Source organism: Tamandua tetradactyla, chromosome 6 (assembly GCF_023851605.1).
Source record: "Tamandua tetradactyla isolate mTamTet1 chromosome 6, mTamTet1.pri, whole genome shotgun sequence".
NCBI lineage: Eukaryota > Metazoa > Chordata > Mammalia > Pilosa > Myrmecophagidae > Tamandua > Tamandua tetradactyla.
This window is the reverse complement of record NC_135332.1, coordinates 175,210,621-175,222,786: the sequence shown is the minus strand read 5'-3', so window position 1 is coordinate 175,222,786 and position 12,166 is coordinate 175,210,621. Positions and strand designations below refer to the sequence as shown.

General features: G+C 41.3%; 2 long non-coding RNA genes across 2 annotated transcripts; one reads left to right on the top strand and one right to left on the bottom strand.

Moving 5' to 3' along the window:
* Positions 1-3,532: 3,532 nt before the first annotated feature.
* LOC143686515 (uncharacterized) lies at positions 3,533-5,706 on the bottom strand. The gene is made up of 2 exons (XR_013177219.1): positions 5,370-5,706; positions 3,533-4,131 (listed from the first exon to the last, which is right to left on the bottom strand). It is a non-coding gene; the product is annotated as an uncharacterized LOC143686515 (long non-coding RNA).
* Positions 3,746-9,410, top strand: LOC143686514 (uncharacterized). Its single transcript, XR_013177218.1, has 5 exons — positions 3,746-3,821; positions 4,544-4,801; positions 5,885-6,018; positions 8,463-8,598; positions 9,142-9,410. It is a non-coding gene; the product is annotated as an uncharacterized LOC143686514 (long non-coding RNA).
* Positions 9,411-12,166: the final 2,756 nt, after the last annotated feature.

The window sequence follows — 12,166 nt, the reverse complement described above, 5'->3', positions numbered from 1 at the left end:
TGCTGTGACTATAGTCCTTTAAAAAATCAATAATGATTTTTGAGGCATCTAATGGAGATTAAGCTAACATAATTGACTTGTATATAATTAAAGAAGGGATATATTTACAGTGTAGTTTTAAGTTTTATAATTTAGTTGGTCCTTCAATACATATTATATACAAAGAAAGGATCAGAGTTTGTTCAGAGGAAATTAAAAGGAAAAACAGACATGGACTGCACAAAGACCATAGAGATTAGGAATGGAAGTAAGACAAGGATTAAAATAAGAAGAATACAAAAATAATTGACCAAGTGTCATAGGGAATGTACAAATAGAGAACTGTTGTCATTCTGAGGAGGGAGAACTTACATCAGCCTTAAGGCAAAGCCAATTTACAGAGGTAAATCTGAAGCTGGAACTTGAAGAAATGGAAAAAAATATATGGATATTGCTGGAGGGTGGGGGAGCATTGGGGGTACGTTTCCATGAATAGTGGAGGTACCTACATGCACTTCTATCATGTGGCTCTTGTTACAGCCACAGAAGATGCACATCTTTCTTTTAAATTAAAGAATGTCTCTTTAAGAAACATAGCTGCAGGCAGTACGAAGGCAGATCAGTGGCAGAATTCTCACCTGCCATGCTGGAGACCCGGGTTCGATTCCTGTTGCCTGCCCATGCCAAAAAAAAAAAAAAAAGAAAAGAAAAGTAAAGAAGGTGCTATGAGAGGAGAGAAAGATGGGATCTGATTTTTTCACCACTGTGTACCAGTACACAGTGCCAGGCATACAGTAGATACTCAATAAATAGCAGTGAATAAATAAGTAATAAATAAGTGCATGCATGAATCCTAGACAGAGAGAAAGGATCAGAGACACAGAAATGGTAGCAAGGAGGGAATTATGCAGCTGTGTGTATAAAGGTGCTGGTAGGAAAAAGGCTGACAGAGCTGCTTGGAACCATATCACGGCATATAATGAATGTCAAGGCCTCGATACTTGATTCTATAGGGCTTAGGAAGCCACTGGTAGTTATGAGAAGCTGCATGATAAGATCTGCTTGAGAACTGGGTCTATCGAGAGCTCTGTGGTCGTGTGGGGAGCCTGGACAGAAGGAGGGCAAGCCTGATGGCAGGGAGCTGAGTAGGAGACAGATTTGTGGGCACAGAGGACGAAGGTGAGCACGGGTGTAGGAGGGAATTTGCAGGACCTGGTAAGTGATTAGATGTGGGAGGAGGGTTTCGGTCAGTTGCCTGGGACAGATGGGTGGTACAACCCTAAGAAGTAGGGATGAGAAAGTCACTACTCTCACCCTCCCTCCCCAGTAACACCAGTGTCCTTTCTTTGATTTTCTGAATAAAATCCAGACAAATGTCATCTTCAGTAGCTATTCAGGATGCCTTAAACCAGCTCTTTATCTTCTGATTCTTACTCAACTCTATGATTCATTCCTACTTACACAAATAAACGCATCCCAAGCACAATTTCCCAAAAAACAATACAAAGAACTCATATTTGTGCATAGAATTTTTTCTTTTAACTTTTGTATTTTGACATAATTTCAAATTTACAGAAAATTTGCAAGAATATAAAGAAATCCTGTATGCCACTCTCCCAGATTCCCCGAATGGTTACCTTTTATTACATTTGTTTTCTTCTTCTCTCCCCTTCTCCCACATATCTGTATTTTTTTCTGAAATGTTTGAGAATGGCTTATAAACGTGATGCCCTTTTATCCCTAAGTAACTCAGTGTGTGCTACCTACAGACAACAGGTGATAGTTATCAATGCTATTATGATGCTCTTTTTCCAGTGGGCGTCTTTGTTTTCACTATTCTCTTTGACAATGGTATCTCTGACCCAAACGGATGATAAGGGGATGCCTAGAACCAGGGATGCCGAATAGAGAGGGAGGTCTTCCTAGTTCCACCGACTGTGATTAAGACCTCCCATTGCTCATTCCTGTATACTTTGTGAGTATTCTTTGCCAGCCCTCACCACACTTGTAATTTTTGTTCAAAGGAGTATTCTGTATCTGTCACAGAGCCCAGTACATAGTACACAACAGCAAATACACATCCAATAAAAGAATGAAGCCAAAGCTTGCTGTGCCTTCCTAAGAGAACTGCATGTCTGCTTGAGACCAGACAAAGGACACATGACCACTAGTCAGAGCTTGTCCTGAACCTTAAGAGGAAACTTCCCATTAGTGAAGTAAGTTGGTCACAGGTTGGAGCTTTTTTGAATTAAGGAAGTAGACCTTAATCTTTGAACCAAACTAAATAAGCAAGAAAGAAACCTAATTTCTACTTTCCCTCTAGATCCGTGGTTGCCACTCTCACCGTGCATCAGAATTACTCAGGATTCTTTCTAAGAGTGGGGAGACTTGATACCTGGACCCGATTTACTTCCAGAGATTCTAGAGTTTCCAGCTTAATTGACTTGGTGTGGGTCCCAGCTATCTTTTTAGTTGCCATTGTGCTTTGTCTTGTTTATTAAGTTTCTCTGGGAACTATAATTTGCAGCTAGGGTTGAGAGCCCCTCCTCGGGACCACTCAGGATCTTTGTAGAATGCCTCTTTGGTGTGGTCACCACTAATAGTCAGCTTTGCTCAATTATGCTGTGGAGTAACTCCCAAAGCTTACTGACTAACAACAGGAAAGCCTTATATCTCTCCTATAGGACTGCCCACAATGTATCAAATGTCCTCTCCACTCAGGCACTCAGATTGACCGAGGGACAGCTCCCCTTTTGAAAGAATCTAGGACAAACCTGGTCTCAGGGCCGAGGTGTTTCTATGTATAACCTTACATGAATGTCCTTACCCAACAGTACAGCCTCAATAAAAAAGATTGTTTTTCATTTCATCTCTTGTCAGGTATTCAGTTAACCTATCAGAAACATCATTACCAGAGGTAGTCATAAAAAAAGAGCTACAGAGAGAGATCTAAAAACATAGATTGACTTTTCTTCCAACTGTGCCATCTCCACGAGGTGTCCTCATCAACTTTCTTACCTCGCTATGTCGATGGGGACATGACAAACTGTAGAAAAATTACACACACAAATTAAATCCTCAAAACCTTGGCTCTGTTTTCAACAACCAACTTTCTAAAACATTTTAAACAACATAGACAGGCACAAGATTTATTTAGCACTCAGCTTGCATCTGCATCCCCCACTTTGCTCCATGCTAAAATTAAAAGCTGATCACCAAGGTACCCAGGTGCTCTCAAGATTGAAATTATAAATGGGATGGGAATGAGAGACAGTCAGAGACTCTAAAATGTAGAGCACAGCTGAGAGAGGAAACCAGAGAGAAAAAAGAAATCATGAGGGTTGGAAGCAGGAGTATCAGCCCTAAAATAATCCTTAAGAAGAAGAGATAATTTGAACTTGTAGATATTTTTCTTAATTCCAGCCAAATTAAAATGAGAACCACTTGGAGGCTTTGGCAACCTTTGTATTCTTGCTCTCAGAAAAACATGCCTAAATTATCAGAAACTTAATTATCAGAAGTATCTAAACATAGGAGAAGAGGGAGACCAAACAAGGCTCTGTTCTATTTTTAATGGGTCCCCTAGCAGCACCACTGTCTGGGATCCCAGTTCCCCAAATCTGGCTTTAATAAATGGGTAACAGCTATGGCATTTGAAGGCGATTGATGAGCATGCAGTCAGACTGTGAGCGTGACCCCCACCTCCCGCCCCAGAGTCCTCCTGCGAACACCACACTGTGACCTCCTGAATGGAACTTTAGAGGCTCTCTTGCCCCCTTCCTTTGTTGTGACACAACCCAGGTCCAGGGAATGCATGTGATGTCCCCAGCACTCCTGAGCAGGTCAGTGGCAGACCCCGATTTGGAAACCAGACTGCTGCTCCATGTTTAGTGCCCTTATATTCAGTGAGCTCCAGCGAAAGCATTGCAACCAACTGAGAAGGGCCCGGGAGGTGAAGACAACGCTGTTAGCTGCATCGTGGATTAAATTACATTTGACTATGAGGAGCCAAAGGGCTTAGTGACATTCCCCTAAAAGGATCTTGGCCCTACCACTGTAGACTTTCCTTGCTGGGAGTAGAATCGATTCCACTGAGCTCCCCGCAGGAAGAGCAAGTAGGGCAGAATGCTCCCCCTTGCCAGCAGGCAGATGCTGAAAGGAGAGCCAGAGTAAAAGTTAAGTCTCTAGTGCCAGACCCCTTTCCCCACGCTCACCAGTTGGCCAGGCCAGCCCCCTTCTGGCTGGGGTGGAGAGGCGGAGTGATAGAAGAGGTGGGGCATCTTATTGCTATTTTTCCCTCTGCTGTTTTGTTAGTTCTCTCATGAAGGCCAACTGAGTTTCTAGCCATTTAATCTGCTTCTTAGCTTAGTCCCTTTCCTTCTCTAGTAAATGTAGAACTTCTCCTATCTGCTGTAATGAAATGTCTTCTGTGCTGGTTTGAAGCTATTATGTACCCCACAAAATCCATGTCCTTTAATCCTCATTTACTGTTGCTGGGTAGTATCTTTTTTGTTGTTCCCATGGAGATGTGACCACTCAATTGTGAGTAGTAACTTTTGATTAGGTAGTTTCCATGGAGATGAGTCTCCACCCATTCGAGATGGAGTTGCTTACTGGAGCTATTTAAGAAGGAACCATTTTAGGAAAACCAACAGAATCATTTTAGAAGAACCAGCAGAGCCAACAGAGTCCACACAGCCAGAACAGACGTTGCCGTGTGCCCTCCCAGTGAGGGAGGTGTCCAGAACCCATAGACATTGGCAACGTAACGTCCCAGCTGACAGAGCTGTTTCCAGATAGCATCAGCCTTTCTTGAGTGAAGGTAACCTCTTGTTGGTGCGTTAATTTGGGCATTTTCATGGCTTTAGAACTGTAAACTTGCAACTTATTAAATTCCCTTCTTAAAAGCCATTCTGGCAGCTTACAAACTAAAACACTTTCCTTTGAATTGTTTTCTGGCCAAGATATATATGCTTATAAATATTTATATATATGTATATACTCATATATATACAAGTATATATATATCCAATGCCACCCTCTAAATTTTATTTGAAGTGTTCTCCCACAATGAGATATACAAAATTGATCATTTCTGGGTCTTCCCATGGCCTCACCTTTCCAAAAATATTGCCCACATCATTTCCGGAGTTTAATGACCCTACCAAAGTGATAGGCTCCTATAGAACACATCTAACCTAGGCTGACCTTCATTTATAATTTTACTGCCTACTTTCCCTTTAGTCTGCATATGGTAGGTAGAATCCCAATGTGATCCTCCAGATTTTCCACCCCAATTTCCAGGACTGTTAATATCATACTCTTGACTATGGTACATTACATGGTAAAAGGAAATTTGCCAATATAATTAAAGTTACTGATCAACTGACCTTGAGTTAATCAAAATGATGATCTGGATGGGCTTAATCAAATGACACGAGTCCTTCAATGGCAGAGTTTTCTGAGATGGTGGCCTTACAGTCCTAAATCCATAAATGTATCAACATGTTCTCTCATGAATAGACAAAAGCTGCAAGACCCCTCTATAACAGATATGACACAATGAAATGGATCCAGAAGCTCTTTTGAGTATCTTCTGTTGATCACACAAGTCCGTCCAGATTCAGTATCACATGTGTCCCTCCCAGTCTTCAGGGGATAGTTCTTGGTATAGGTTCTTTATGGGCACCAGCAACCCGGCACATTCGCCCCACACTCCTTTCTGACATCATGCCTCTTCTCTTTGCTCTATTTCTTTGTGCACCTGTCACACTTTCCAATCTAGTAATAACAAAAATGCTTTCTTCTTTCTTAATGCCCTCTTTTAGAGCACTTACACTTAGGTGCAGCTACTTTTACCATTTATATCTCATTTCCCTTTCATATCTGCTTGATTGTTCCTCAGAGTTGTCAACATTTCTCATAAGAAGATCCGTTCTTCCTTCATCTTAAACACTCTGTTGTCTTATGTTGGAGTCTCATTTTTCATCTGCTGTTGCCCAGCTAGGAAGACTGAAGTATGAAGACAAACTTGTCAAGGTACTCCAGTTCTTCCTTGATTTATTAACTGAAATGATTCCTACATACCCAATGTTCCAGGCACAGGCAATCTTTAAAATAAAAACTTTCTTTATTGTGAAATATATCATATATACAAAAAATAAATAAATTTCAAAGTAAATTTTAACAGTTAGTTATAGAAAAGATTTCAAAGTTTAGAATGAATTATAGTTCCACAGTTTCAGGCTTTTTCCTTCTAGCTGCTCTAAGATACTAGAGACTAAAAAGATGTATCAATATAATGACTCAGCAGTCATACTCATTTGTTAAATCCTACCTTCTCTGTTATAATGCCTTCTCCTCTTTTGATCCTTCTCCCAATCTTTAAGGATATTTGGGTTATGCCTATTCTAACTTTTTTCATGTTGAAACAGAGTGTCAACAATATGGGATAAGGGTATAGAACTGGTTGATGTTCTTGGAGATACTCCCTCTGGGTTTCAGGACTTATTTGGCCTAGGACCATCTGAAGGTTTTAGGTATCTGAAAAGTAAATTTAATGCATGCAACTTTTGTAGGATTTCAGATAGAGCCCTGGGTGTTCCTTAGGATTAGCAGGAATGATGTTCATTAGGGTTTGACAAACCTTGGTGATTAGCAATATCTAGCTGAAGTTTGCATTAAAGTAGCCTCCAGACTAACCTCTTGACTCTATTTAAACTCTCTTAGCCACTGACATTTATTTTGTTACATTTATTTTCCTTCTTTTGGGCAGAAAGGCTTTGTCAAGCCTTTAATGCCAGGGCCAGGCTCATCCATGAAAGTTATGTCCCACGTTGTCAGGGAGACTCATACCCCTGGACATCGTGACCCACATAGTGGGGAGGGTAATGATTTCATTGCAGAGTTGGGCTTAGAGAGAGAAAGGCTTCATATGAGCAACAAAAGAGTTTCTCTGGAAGTAACTCTTAGGCATAATTGTGGGTGTGCATAGTTTCTCTGCTAAGAAATACGTTTCATAAGAGCAAGCCTCAAGATCAAGTGCTTGGCCTATTTTCTTGGGAATCCCGAGTGTTTGAGACAGTATCCTGGGTTTTCCAGGTGGGAAAGTTTACTAGTTCAATATTTTTTTCCAGTCTCTCAAGAAACTCTGCCAATACTTTTAAATTGTCTAGACAGTCTTTAATTGCCTGCTTGACCTCTGAATTTTCAATAATTTCCTAGAAGATAACTTATTCTTTTTACAATAAGGGGCTGTACTTATCTATTTTGTTTTACTTAATTGTTTTACTAATAAAATTTACTACCACTCTGTGGTTGAAGCCACAGTTTGGGTCTTTGGAAACTGAAGTCACGGTCAGAACTCTTATAAATCAAACTCCATGCCAACTCAAGACACAGAGAGTAACTCTCAGAACCTACTGCAGACAAGCCATATTTATAAAAGGTTAGGACTTCCACATTCCTTCTTTGATCCTTAAAGCAGTAAATAAGATTTGGGGCAGCAAGGTTAGTGCTGTCTGCCTTGGCCTGGCAATACCTGTTTAAAGCTAGATCTTTATCCCCATGGTTTTGCACACATCAGAATCGAAACTGACATTGCAGTTTAAAGAGCTCCTCATAGATTTAACATTTGGCAGACAACCTTAGGGAAAGCAGACATTCCCTTCCACCCATCAACACCCAAAGGTTCTAATTTCTGCCTCAGCCTCTCCCGAAACTCTAGGACAAGCAGTAGAGTGGGCTTCAAGGTCAAGTCACGGCAGCCCAAGACTAAGGTCTAAATGGCCAGCGTGTTCTGAGATCAATGTTAATTACAATCCAACCTTACTTGTAGCCATGGTAAACCAAGGCAATGCAAACAAAGCAAAAACCCACCTGGGCACCTCAAACTAGATCCTGGGGCCTAAAGCCTCTATCCAAGCACCTTTTATTTCCCCCAAATGTCATTTCTTATCTATGTTTAAGATTCTCTGATCCTACCAAATGATGGGGTTTATATAGTCAATAATTAACACCTCACTCTCCTAAGTATGGAGCTAAATGAGAAATGCAATCAGGATTAGAGAGATGGAAATGAAAATGTTAGCTTCATTAGTGATGAAAGCGATATTTATTGGCATAGCTTCCATGTATATCCAAAGGGCTTACTAATGCTCCCTGAACTGAACTTACTCCTAATCATGGTGTTCCCTTCTTTGGGTCTGAAGCTTGCCCCACTCAAGTAAGTGCATTAGAGAGAGAGTGGACTAGAAGGCTTTTTTTATATAGGCAGACACATCCCCCAAAGAAAAGCTGGAATGGACTGAGCTGCACATGCCCAAGTCCTTCCAATTGATTGGTGATTTAGGAGAAGAAATTAGAAAGAACAGATTATTTTGTTCCCTGGTGCAAGACAGAGAGGGAAATTTGATCAGGTGATGTTCAGGTTCCCTTCCAACCTTCAGGTCTCAAATTAACTCTTCTTTCTTCTTACCTTATAGGTTATCAGTCAAAGTCTTCCTGGAAGCATCTGAAGTCCAGCCAAGTCCCTCACTCAAATTTTGTTTTGATCATAGTAAAGGGAATTTGAAAAATAACATCACAGTTCTAGCTACAAAAACTGATTTTTAAAAATAGGTACCCTAAAACCAGTTCTCAGAATGTGCTAGCACAGTTCAGATATTTAGGGATTATTCTATTATTCTGCCTTTTCTTTATAATGATCAAACATTTATTGCCTTGTCCAAACCAGTCTGAATTCCAGGAAACCCATACTGAGGCACAAAAAGGTTTTAGCCTGGCAGGATATTATCACCTCTTGATGAAACTTCACTCAGGGTGTGAGGAAGAGACGAGTCTTGCCGGGCAGTTCTGACTGCAAGGCAGGAATAGGAGAGCAGGCATTCTTTTCTAGTAGCATGGGGATGGGATAAAGTGACAGGGAAAATCAAAGTGTTTCTCTAGCCTCCACACGACTCAATAATAACATGGGTTCAACTTGATTAGGGCCAACTTCTTTGAGATGAGGGTGTTTTTTCGTTTGTTTTTAAAGGTAACAATTGCAGCGATGGAGTGAGGGGGGGCACACGTGTAGAATAGAAGATCAGTGAGAATGTAAGGGTCTACCTTTTTGGAAGGTAATTTGGTAATACATACGAATCCCCAAATCCTGTTCCTAAGGAGACCCTCAGTCATGTGAAGATGTCCCAGCGCGTGCACTCCCTGCAGCATGGAGGGTGACGGCGAACAAACAACGAGAAAATGAATGTTCAGAAACAGAAGACCAGTGGACTAAATCAGAGCATGTTAGTAAGATGAAACATCAGGTGGCTGTTAAACTGATGATGTAAGAAAAACATAATGATATAGGCAAACATTGTGAAGAATTATTAAGTGAAATGAGCAGGTTATTAAAGAGTGTGAGCCACATAACCACAATTGTGTGTTTTCATTTATACAGGGGAAAAAAATAGACTAGAAGGATGGATGTATACCAAAATGTGCACAGTGGTTATTTTAGGTAGTGCAATTCAGATCATTTTTATGCCATTTTTTATGCTTTTGTTATTATCCTAATTATTTCAGATACTCTTTCTAATAGGTACCAGTTCATAAGCAGAAACAATAGGCTTGTTACCAAGTATGCTCTACTACTACTTGCTATAAGCAAGGGGACACAGTAGATTTGCAGAAGATATGACCCTGGGGTTGTCTCAGTGGCCAGCAAGGAGGTTATTGAGTCACTGGCCTTCTTTAACTGCATATCCAGCCTTCATATGACTAAAGAAGACAGAATTTTGACTTCGAAAATAATCATAACAGGAGCTTTGAAATCACTTCTGCCACTTATTGACCATGTGATATTAATCTCACCAAGCTTTAGTTTCCTCATTTGTAAAATGAAGATCAATAGCTCAAAGCATTGTGAGGATTCATTCAGAAGATAAATTTAAAAGCAATTAGACAACATTGGCTTACAGTTGGACTTCAGTAAATGTTAAGTTTTTTTCTTCATCCACATATTTAAAAATGTGTCGGATCCACCTTGGTTCATTTATTTAATGAACTAAGGCCTGAAATGCAATTATGTACATTTCAGGACTCAGGACACAAGCATTCTTGCCCTCCCCTCCTATTCTACCTGAGCATCACATCCCCATTGATTTAGTGAGCGCAGGTGATAGAGATGCATGGTCAGACTAAGGAGCAGAAGGAACATCACGGAATCATGAGTTTAAGCTCAGGAAGGGTTGTGCTAGTCCTCAACTGGAGGAGATGGCCCAGCTCTACCCACCAAAGGCAAATCTCGGGAATGAAAGCTGCTAGTCTGGTCAACCCCTCAAAGGCAGGTGTTCACTGTTTCCTACTCAGTTTCTTATCATCTGTTCCTCCGTCAGTTGCCTATCTGCTTTCACCATTATTGATTCTCAGTTTCTACTTTTGTCTATTGCCCTCTCTGGGTCTGACCCAGGGAGATGAGTGGCTCTGACTGGGCTGGGTATTCATCATACAATAAGAAACCTTCCTAATTGTGGTAGAGTTCTCACACTGGGCCAATTCATGGACCGTTAGCCTCCTTGTGTCCAGTTGATAGATGTTTGTCTTTGGTTAGGGTCTAAACTCCTGGCCCATCAACTATGGCCCTGTGCTCAATATCTCAAAAGCAAAGCATAGCAGCTTAAGAAAAGATACCATCTGTGGCTTCATCTTTCTGAGGAAAACTAGGATATAGCAGGCATTCCATTTCATGAACAGACACTATACTCTAGAACCTCAGATATATTAACTGGCTTCTCCTCTGGGTCCCACAGTACTCTATACCCAAGCCATAGTTGGCCACTTAGGAGATGAAATTGTAGTCATTTGCTAGTATTATTATTATTACCACTCCTTACTTGTTTTTGAGGTAGGCATTGCGCGTTCATACTTTTGTTTGTATAGCACATTTAGAAGGCATGTCTTGAAAATAAATGGATTTTTTTCAGGTGTAATGATGCTTTATATTTGAAATCAAATTATTTCAACCCCTCCCCCCACTTAAAATCCTTCAGGGTTTCCCCTAGATTTTAGGATAAAAACCAAAGTCTTTAAGCAACCCCAAGAGTGCACATGCCCTGACTGCTGTCTACTCTGTGCTGGGACCAGTCTCTGCCAAGCTCTGAACTCTAGGATAATCTGTGTGATTATTCCTTGAAAGTACTAAGCTCTCCACTTCCTGGAAGCATGTGTACATGCTGCTGCTTCTCTCCTTCCTCCTCCCAGTCTTCCCCTAGTTAGCTTTTAACCAGCCTTCATAACTGAGCTCCAATTTCATATCTGAGCTCAGATTTCACTTCTACCCTCCGACCAGCCCAGGTCTTTTAGTTCTATGTGCTGTTCCTTCATTGCCGCGATCCCTGTTTATAATTAATATCTGTAAGAATATTTGGTCCAGTAGGCCAGTGAGTCAAGGGGAAGATTCGGTCTCTAGGGGCCGCGCTTAGCGTATCCTAGAGACTTTCTTCCCTGTCATGACTTGGGGGGAGGAGCTGCTACTGACGTCTAGCGGTGGAGGCCGGGATGGATACTGATCAAAAGTGACGGTTCTCCGCCAGATGCCCTCAAGTGCCAAATACTGAGGAAACAGGGTTTCAGAGAGAAAGAGTTTATTGCTAGGCACGAACCAGAAGCTCAGATGGCCTATCAGCCCCAAAATTTGTCTCCCTGAACACAGTTTTCTGATAATTTTATAGTATCTAAAGATGAGCAGGTTTTAAGACCATGAGCACAAAGGCTGGGGTTGGCGAGGTTAGAGATGACTAATTACTGGCATGCGCAGACTGGCTGCAGCTTATCACGGAGCAGAAGTAAGAAAATGGCAGCCTTAGTGTGACGATCGGTGTGACCTGTAGTATTCCAGGGCAGTGCAGGTCACTTACAGGGGAGGTTCCTGCTGCCGTGCATGCCAGGCGGGCCTATCCAGACTAGATTCAGCTCCGTCTACATGACAGCCTTGCCAGTAGGCTGGGTTAGTTCTGGGCTGACTCGAGGCCCTGCATTAATAAACCGTAGGGTAGGGTAAGACATAAGACTTATGTCTTTAGTGATCATAAGACTCTAAGGTTGAAAAACTCGGCGAAAGGGTACAAGTGAGGGTCAGTCACAAGGTTTTTACAATCGCAAGATAAAGGCTATGGAGTTATACAGTCATTATGAAAGATCAAGG